General features: G+C 53.0%; 1 non-coding gene across 1 annotated transcript; it reads right to left on the reverse strand.

Annotated features, from left to right (window-relative positions):
• Nucleotides 1-734: 734 nt before the first annotated feature.
• On the reverse strand, nt 735-806 carry TRNAH-GUG (transfer RNA histidin (anticodon GUG)). The gene has a single exon. It is a non-coding gene; the product is annotated as a tRNA-His (tRNA).
• Nucleotides 807-9,732: the final 8,926 nt, after the last annotated feature.

Raw genomic sequence — 9,732 nt, forward strand, 5'->3', positions numbered from 1 at the left:
TTTATTATTTTGAATTTATTTTAACATGCTTATTTATTTTCATTTAATTCTATTTCATTTTATCTGTTTAACGTAACTTAATTTTCATTTTTACTTTTTACTGTTTTATTCTTATACTTAATAATATTTTCTTTAATTTTCTTCTATTCAATTTTTGATTTTTATTTCTTTATTTACCTTCATGCCATCAAATGTTATTTTTCGTTTAGTTTTTTCTATTATATTTTATTTTAATAGTTCATTTTAATAGTTAATTTTATATTACTTTAAATTTAATTATGTAGTTATTTTATTTACTTTTATTTTACTTAATAAAGCTGTATAATTTTATTAACTTTTAAATATTTCTTTTATTTTAACTTTTTAAAAAAATTCTATTTTATATATATATATTAATTTTACTCTTACTTTATACCTTATTCTCTCGACTCCTCTTATTTTCGTGTGTTTAAAATTTAATTTTATTATTTAATTTATTATTTCTACTTTTATGTTCTTTTTTTTATCTTGTGTTATTTTCTTGTTTTCAGTCCCTCCGCTCCTTCTCTCCCCGGCGCCCGCGGACCCCCCCGCGCCGGGCCCAGCTCAGCCCCGCAGCCCCGCCGGCAACCGCCAGAAAGCAAGAAAGAAAAATGAAATATTGGCGCGACGTGACAAAAAGCCAGAGCACGAGGCAGCAGAGCAAGAAAACGCCAAAAAAAAGAGAGCCCGTGTGCCGTGGTACCGCCGGGCGATGCCGTGACTCGGATTCGAACCGAGGTTGCTGCGGCCACAACGCAGAGTACTAACCACTATACGATCACGGCGCGCTACCGGGGCTCTGTGCGGGCGGGTCGGCGCGGCGGCAGTTGTGTGTGAGGGCGCTGACGTGAGGCGGGGCGGGACCGAGTGCGGGTGAGGCGGGAGCGGCAGAGCGGGGCCGACTCTGGGTGTCCCTTGTCACACTTGGGGCTGCCTCTGGGTGAACAGTGTCACAGCGGGGCTCGCTCTGGGTGTCCCCTGTCACACCAGGTCTGCTCTGGGCGCTCCCGCTCCGCCCCACTCGGGCATTCCCCGGGCGCAGCTCCGGATCTCCGTCCCGTGCTCGCCGTGCGAGGCCGGGGTGCTGGTGAAGGGCCCCGGGCCGAGCCCCGGAGCTCTCACGGCCCTCAGCCCCTGCCTGGCCCCAGCCCCGAGCCTCGCTCCGTGTCTGACCCCACGGCGGCGCTCACCTTTATCCCCTGCCCTCAGCCCTCCCTGCTCTGACCCTGAGCCTGGCCCTTCCCCTCATCTCCGTATCCCAGGGTAACTCCGTTCCTCGAGCTGTAACCTCACCTCTCGCTCCCCTGCGTATTTCTCAGGGAGTAAAGTTTCTCCCAACCACAGGATTAATGACGACTGGGCACAGAGGGATGGGAGAAAAGAGAGAGACTAAGGATTTTATGCCCCTGAAACAGCAACAGGTATCAGACTATGCCGGACTCCTTGTTTCTCCTGCTCGAGCACATATCGAGACCTAAAGGCTCTGCTCTCACCACTGCTGCTGCTTCCCTGCTCCCAGTACTAAAGGTTCTTTCATTTTCACAGATATGCAAAGAATTCCAAACACCTGGGATCAAAAAGAATTCCTGACATAAAATATTTCAGAGTTATCGCAGCATGACTCATTCGTTCTGAAGAACTGGAGCTGGTCATAGAAACATCAGCTCCTTCACACGGAATGAGCTCATCGAGTGTCATACACACACATGGGAGGGGGTACAGGGAGTGGCAGGGGACTCCTACAACCCTGCTGGCCATGTCCCTGCACCCCATCCATCCTGGTGTATCTGCTGCAGCTGGAAAATCCTACATCTAGAATGGTCTTCCTGAGGCTTGGGGCAAACTGGAGAAATGCCCTGTGCGCCTTGATTACTCTGTGAAGTAATTGCTCCTGCCACTCTGAGCTCATCTTTCTCACAACCAGCCCAAAAGAGCTCAGAGTGGTGGAGGAAGACAGAATGGTTTTTTTGTGGTTTTTTGTGTTCTCTCTTTGTCTGTGCCCACCTCGTCCTGTCCTCAGCAGTTTGCTGGTGTGCACCAGTGGTCCCTCAGCAATGCTGGGAACCTTTGCAGTGGGAGATGCTCTCCCATGTCAAACTGGCTGGCCAGGAGATGCTGAAGGGGTGTCACTCTGAACGAGCTGAGTGCCCATGTGCTACTGTCCTGCTCCAGTCCCACCTTTCTCCCTCTCCTGACCACGTGCCAAGATCCCAGTCCATGGGGATCCCAGTCCATGCCTCCAATGGGGCTGCAAGGATGCTGCTTTTGTTCATCTGTGTCCATCCCTGTCCCCATCTGTGTCCTTATGCTGGAACAAAGCAGGTGCACTGACAATGGAAGGAAACACATGGTTCTCCTCTCATGCCTGAGCAGTTTGACACCATCATCATCCTCTTTGCTGCATCAAGGACACAAATCCAACCAGCAGACCCCTGCAGGACAGGTGTAGCTGAGCTGTAGAGGTGGCATCACTGCAACCTCTGAATCCCAGGTCATCAGCTTGTGAAGGGAAGAAGTCCTGGTGCTGCCCTGTGCCTGGTCTCCTGTGCCTTCCTCCACGGTGGCACCATGCCATGAGCTGTGTCCCTGGTGAAGGGATAAGCCCAGCTCCATGTTAGTCTCTGTAGAGCATGACAGTGTGGTGGGACCCACAGGAGATAGTGGGGCACGCTCTGGCAGGACATGCTGTCCATGGCTGGTGGGGACAGAGAACCCCCAGAGGCACAGGCACTGACCAGGAAATTCCTGCTCAGGGATTTGCATGGCAGGCAGAGTGGGACCCCTGAGGCTGTGTCACCATGGCTTTATCCCAGCTCCTGGCCTGGCAGGAGGCACAGCCCACGTGTGGGCTCCTTGGTGCCCTGGAGGAGGCAGCAGGGCTGTGATTAGGAGGCAGCAGGGCTGTGATTTGGCTTCTTGGCAGATGTTTCTAGAATGTGGAAGTTGACAGAATTACAATGACCTCAACTGCTGGAACAGGCATGGTTGAGATAACACTGCAGCCATCCAGGAGAGTCAGCCAAACATGGAACTCAGCAGGGAGGTGCAAAAGGGCCCAGAGATAAGGCATGGGGTGTGGATGAGAAGGAGGAGGTGAGAAACTGCTGCCACCCATCGCTGGCATCGGTGGTGGCCTGTCCAACTTTCTGCTGTAAGCTGCCCTCCCAACAGAACTGGGATGAGAGCACTCCTAAGGGACCTTGCCTGGTTGTCAGGGCCCCAACCACCCTTTGCCATGTGCTTTTTAGTCCAGATGGTTTGAACCTGCTAGGATGGAGGAAAAGAGATGAGCTTGTGGGAGCACTGAGAGCCCCATGTGCCTGCTGATCCCTTTGGGTGTCAGCACCCGGCCAGGATGGCTGCTCCAGGCTCTTCCCACCCTGCTCTGCCCCTCAGTGTCCTTTCTCTAAGCCCTCTGATGCCTGTGGGTTGTATTCAGTGGGATTTTAAAGGTGCCTGGAATGTCAAAACACCAGTGCAGCCAGACGGAGAGTGCTGCTGTACCCAGCCATTGCCGCTCTGTGGCACAAATGTAAATCCTGCAGCTGGCAGAGGGACAAGGGCAATTCATCACTGCACGGCTGCCTGGGCTGCTCTGCCCCTCGAGCAGCCTCCCCAGCTGCTCCCTGGTCTCCTTTCCCAGCCTCAGGAAGGCAGCTGGGAGGCAGAGGAATCCCCAGGACCTCCTCTTTTCTCACAGATTGCTGAAGCAGCCCCAGCAGCAGCGCTGGTGCTGGGGAGGCAGGATGGAGCTGAGGAGGTGCTCTGTGCTTTGCTGCTGATGGAAAAGCAGGGGTGCAGGCCAGTGCTGTCCTCTCTGCCTATTCAGAGGCCACTAATCCAACTTGGAAATTGCTCTGCTGTGGAAATCCCACCTTCCTTCCTAAGGAAATCTGAGCAACTCTACCATCACGGCCAGCATCCCATGGGTGCTGCTGGGGCAGAGCTGGATGCTGGAGCAGGAGCAGGGAAAGGCTCTGGGGCTGGGACAACTTGAAGGTGAAGGTTTGTGTGGGATTTAGGAGTGAAGGACAAAACACCTGAATTGGGAGACAACTGCCATCAACCTGACCTCATTCTGTCCCCACCATCCTCTTCTAGGGCCACAGAGATGCTCTGAGGGCTGGAGCCAGGCTGGGAGAGCTGGGGGGCTTAACCTGGAGAAGAGAAGGCTCCAGGGAGAGCTCGGAGCCCCTGGCAGGGCCTGAGGGGGCTCCAGGAGAGCTGGAGAGGGGATTTGGACAAAGCCTGGAGCAACAACACGAGGGGAATGGCTTCCCACAGCCAGAGGGCAGGGTCAGATGGGATATTGGGAAGGAATTATTGTCTGAGAGGGTGTTGAGATCCTGGCACAGATTGCCCAGAGAAGCTGTGGCTTCCCCATCCCTGGAAGTGTTCCAGGCCAGGCTGGACAGGCTTGGAGCACCCTGGGATAGTGGAAGGTGGTCCCTGCCCATGGCAGGGTGGATTGAGATGAGCTTTAAGGTCCCTTCCAACCCAAACCATTCTGTGATTGTAGCTCATGAGACATGCACTGTGATTGTAGCTCATGAGACATGCACTGAGGACTGAATGAGAAGAACTTGAGCATTCCTTGACACGAGTGTTCAGCTGTGATGCTCTCCAGAGGCTTTATGAGCCCACAACAGCACATGTGGTGGGTCCTGGTTCTTCCAAAGCCTGAACTTCAAAGGATATTTTCCAGTCTGCAAGAAAACTGGAAGGGAAGGCAAACAGGATCTAACAGAAAGATTGTCTGCTTGCTTGTATTTTGACATGCCCTTGCCTGGGTCCAACGCTCAGAAATCAAAGAAAATGGTACCCAAAATGTATGGAGCAGGGATTTATCCCTGTCCAAAACCCAGGGAGCACAGCCCAGGGCAGCCTCTTGAGCTCTTCCCTGGTGTGTCCAGCATCCAGCTGAAGATGGAACGTGAGGAAAGTGTCCCAGGGGAGATCCAGCCATCCTGCAGCCCTAAATAAAAGCTGGGCATGTCTGTGTGTGCCCTGCCTGATCCCAGCTGCCAGCCCCAGCTCCCACTCTGTGTGCACAGCAGGAGCCTCCTCCTGCTGCAGGGATTTATGGCCTGCACACAGCCAGCCTTAACCCAGGCTTGTGCTGCTGAGTGGGCAGAGGACAGGCCCCCATGAGCTGCCAGCCCTCACCTCCCCACTTCTTGCACTCATCTCTGAATTCACCTTCATTTTCTGCCTCTCAGCCCTTCCAGAGAAATTGGGCTGGTGGCAATTGCAATTGATCCCCTCTCTGTGGGAGCAATGGCCACTGTTTTGCTCTTGTGCACTGAGCCCATCTTCCTGACAGCTGATGACAGCCCTATTAAGAGATATAAGGAGATACCAGGGTGGGTGTTGCCCACAGGCAACACAAAGCTGTCTGGAGAAGGACCCAGCTGTGAGAGCATGGCTGCTGCAGCTGGATTAATCAAACCCACCATTAACCCCTTCCTGGGGCACTGAGGTCCCCTGCCAGCCCCCAGCACAGCCCCCAGCAGCTCATGGCTCTGATTGAGCTGCAAATGCTGCAGCTCCTTCGTTTGCTCAGCCTCAGATCGATGAGGGCAGGCAGCCCCAATCAATTCCACTTTACCACTTGCTATTGAGTTCAGATCCATGCTCTCACAGCTGGTCCCATTTCCTTCATTCATTCAGAGGAGGGATTCAGGCATTTTATCCCAGCTGGATGCTGTTTTGTCCTTGCAGGATCAAACCCTTTGGTAGGAGCAAATAAAAGCCAAAAATGGAGGGCCAGCAATGAAAGGACTGAATTTGTGCTGTGGTTGAAGCCCCAGAGCATCCACCTGGCTGTCAGAGTGTGGAGCGGCTGGCTGGGTGAGGCCATGCAATTTGCATGATATCACAGAGCTGTTGCCACCAAGCCAGCATCTTGCATGAGGTTTTCCTGTCATCATCCTGGTTTTGTTCCAGGAAAGCTCCTATGTCTTGCTTCCCCTGTCCCCATGAGACCTGAGTGGGGAGAATTCAGCTCTCTGGGACTTGAGCCCACACAAAATGATTTTGCAAAAAAACAAAAACCAAAAAAACAACCCAAAAACATCAGAGTTTACATAATGGCTGCTTGGAAATTTCCCTCCAACCTTGCATTTGTCAGTGAAAGAAGCGTTTCCCCCCTCTGGGTGTCAATCCTGCAGTCATTTTCTCTCCTCTCCTGTCACCCAGCTCTCTTTCTGGCCTGTCTCCAGCGTGCTGCACCTGAACCTGTGGAAATGAAGTTTCCCAGTGCTCTCCACACCTCGTCAAAGTGTTAATGAGATGATGGACCACATACAGAGCAGCTGTGACACTCGGGGTGCTGAGGCTGTCAGGGCAGAGAGCAGAGGCAGGGACCAGCGTCCAGGTGATGACCAATGGATCTGGCTCCAAGTCTTTCAGCAAGTTGTCATCTCTTCTTTTGGTCAATTAGCATTGCCTCAATTATACTATCAACTGCATAACAATTTTTTTTTTTTTTTTCACAGAAAAGCTGGAAAGCTGCAAAAAGTGCCTGCAGAAATTTGCTCCACATGCTTTGTGCATATCCTACCCAGGCTTTGATAGTGTCCTGGTGCAAATGTGTACCAACACTTTCCCTGGACACCATCCCTGCCTCTAAAATCTCACAACTCTTCTTTGTGCTAGTCTTTGTATTTAATATGTATTTATGTATTTTTTTCCTGTGGATTTGTGTGGTTTTGTTCCTAAACCACGCAGCATCTGCAGCAGCCCCTGGCAGGGAGGGCCCCTGTGTGCTGAGTGTTATCACTGTTATTTCAGCCTCTCCCACCTCCCCCTGCTGTGCAGATCTCTGCTCTGTGATCCCAGCTGTCTCCTTCCTGTGCCAAAGAGCCCTGGTCCTTCAGGGACCCCGTGTGCAGGGACCTTGGATCCTCCTGCTGCCCTTGTGTGCACATTTTCCAGCTCTGCTGTATCCTTGGAACAGGGGGACCAGAAATGCATGTAGACTGGGACTGGCTGGGGAATAGTGACATCTCTGATTTCATCTCTCCTTTTTGCTGACCCTTCCTATCAGCTTGTCAGAGAGGCTTTGAGGTTTTGACTTTTGCTGAGGGGGCAGTTTCACAGACTGTCAGAGCTCCCAGTCTCAGAACCCATCACTGTGGACAAGAGCCGGGGCTTGGTTTCCCCTAACACTGGCTTTTGTCTCATTTTATTGTCAGCTTCCTAAGCCTCTCAAAGTCCTCCTGCAATGCTCAGCACGCATCCACAATTTCCAGAATAATTCAATATTATTGCAGATTTTGCCGTTGACCTCATCTTGCCAAAGATCTGCGTGTGGAAACGCAGGGACTTCTGCTGGATCACCTCAGGGCCCTGCTGGCTTTTTCCAAGAAAGCACTCGCTGTGGAAAAGAGAAATTCACTGCAAGAGAGCTGTATCGACTCTTCCCCAATATGTCATATTTATCCATCTGTTCCCTAACGATGCCAGTTTCCTCCTCCGTATGCCAATTTTTGTTCATTTGCAGAGAACAGATGTGTCATTTATCAGCCTGGGACTCCCTGGCTGCCTCCCAGGAAGCAATTCTGGTGCCACAGTTGCCACCTTCCAGTCCTCATGTCCCCTGCCGTACCCCGAGCCCGGAGATGGTTCGGCTGCCACCCAGCAGAGGTGACATCCCCTCGGTCCCTGCTGTGCTGCACAGTGGGGTGCATGTGGGTTGCTGCCGGGGAGGAAAGGAGCAGGCACACATCCACTCCAAACCTCCTGCAAATGGCTTTTGTTTGAAGCTGGGAAGAAGCAGCTGGAGATTCAGGAGCTGCAGGCTTCCCTGCAGGCCAGGGTGGATGGAGTGGATGGACCCAGCACCTGACTCAGGTGACACGTGGGCGAGTGCCAGCTTCAGCCCCCACATGAGCCGGGCTGAGTCAGCCGGGAGTGTGCAGGGGCAGGGACTCTGACTCACAGGAAGCTGCTGTGTCCGCACCACCCGAGGTTAAACCAGAGGGGAAGCCTTGCCATGACACCTGGCACCATCCCTCCTCAGCCCAGGGAATGCTGTGTGCTGCTCTTGGCCCGGCTGCCACACAGGGCTCCTGTCCCCAGCTGGGGTGGGCACCAGGAACACTCCAGGCAGCTGAAGTGGCTCCTCGGCCCCGGAGGATGGATGAGGATGCACACAGCTCTCGGCTGGGCTGGCAGCAGCCCGGAAGACATTACCTGGATTCTTCTTCCTGGTGCGTGCCCTGACCTGTCTGGATTTACCCAGGCAAGCAGTTCCTTTGGTAAGAGGAAGGGCAATGCTGTCAGCACCAGCCTGGAGATCTCAGCAAAGAGCTCCTGGAGCCATCAGAGGTGGAGAAGAGGGTGGGAGCAGATTCCAGTGCAGAGGACCAGCCCTGCATCCTTGCAGAAAGCCCTTCTGCCTCCGCTGTTCCCTCAGAGTGAACCATAAATCACTTCTGCACAGCCGTGGGTCGTTATATTCCTGTTTGAGGACTGTGTGCAGCTTCACAGCCATCCTTCTCTCCCTCCTGGGCAGTGCCAGCAGCAGGCAGCCCCCAGGGCTGCACGTCCTACCTGGGGATGCATGAGAGTGAAGCTGAAATGTGGAGTCTGGCACGCAAGCGGTGCAGCCTGTGCTCCCCCGTCCTCTCCCATCTGCCAGTCCCTGCAGCACCCCATGACAGCCATCTGTCACAGCGACCCACAGGCACAGTGGCATCACAGCCACCACCCAGGTGTTGGGGTCAATCTCTGCAGTGCAGCCACCAAACCTGGGTCCCGACAGGAATAAGGCAGGGAGAGTGCAAACACTTGGGACTGGAGCAGCACCAGCTGCAGCACGAGCTGCAGACAGATTCTGGCTTTGGCAGGAGAATGTAGAAATCTGCCACTGCTCCTCCAAGCCTGAAGTGAGGCACTGTGAACAGAGCGATGTCACCAGCCTCTCGTCGTGACTGCAGAAAAGAACATGAGCAGCCTGTGCCCGTGCCAGGCCTTGCAGGTGGTAAGGTCATTGGGTCTCCTTCTGGAGCTCCCTAAAGCTCCCCAAGCACAAAGGAGTCTCCCAGGGGGCTCTCACCTCAGCTGTGCTCTCTCCACCTGCTGCCTGTGCTGCTGCCTGGGAGGCTTGGCCAAGGGGAAGCCCAAATCTGAGGGCTCAGGTGAGTCCAGGGACTTCGATCCCCCTCCAAGCTCTGCTGAAGCCTGAGGTGAGAAGGGGATCCCTCAGAGGCACAGACCAGAGAACAGGGGGCAAGCCTGGAGGAGAAACAGGCCCAGCAAATGGTGAGGAGGTGCTGGGGTCCTGCATGGACCACAGACCTTTGTCAAACCCCAGCACAGCTGCGTCTCCAAGGAGGGAGCAATGTGGGGCATGTGCCAGGACTGGATGAGAAGGAAGAGCCTTTGCAATTCCTCTAATATGGTAGTATTTAAAAAAACAAACACCACCACAAGCTAGGTCCCTGCTCAGTCCCCTCTCTGGAGACACTGAGCGTGTGTTTTCCAGGCCTGAGGATTTAACAAGAGCCATCTCCAACAGCTGCTGCTGAACATCCTCCTTGGTTACTAATAGAGGGTGGAAGTGCTTTCAATCTCAAGTGCCATTAGCCCTGCTTCCTTCCAAATGCTGGACAGGCAAATTTATTGAGAATCTCTGTCTTTTCTGCATTTTAATAAGTCTCTTCATCTCCATCTGAGAGCCTGGGAGCGAGGTCTGCTGCTAGACTG

The sequence above is a fragment of the Zonotrichia albicollis genome, chromosome 11, assembly GCF_047830755.1.
Source record: "Zonotrichia albicollis isolate bZonAlb1 chromosome 11, bZonAlb1.hap1, whole genome shotgun sequence".
Classification (NCBI taxonomy): Eukaryota; Metazoa; Chordata; class Aves; order Passeriformes; family Passerellidae; genus Zonotrichia; species Zonotrichia albicollis.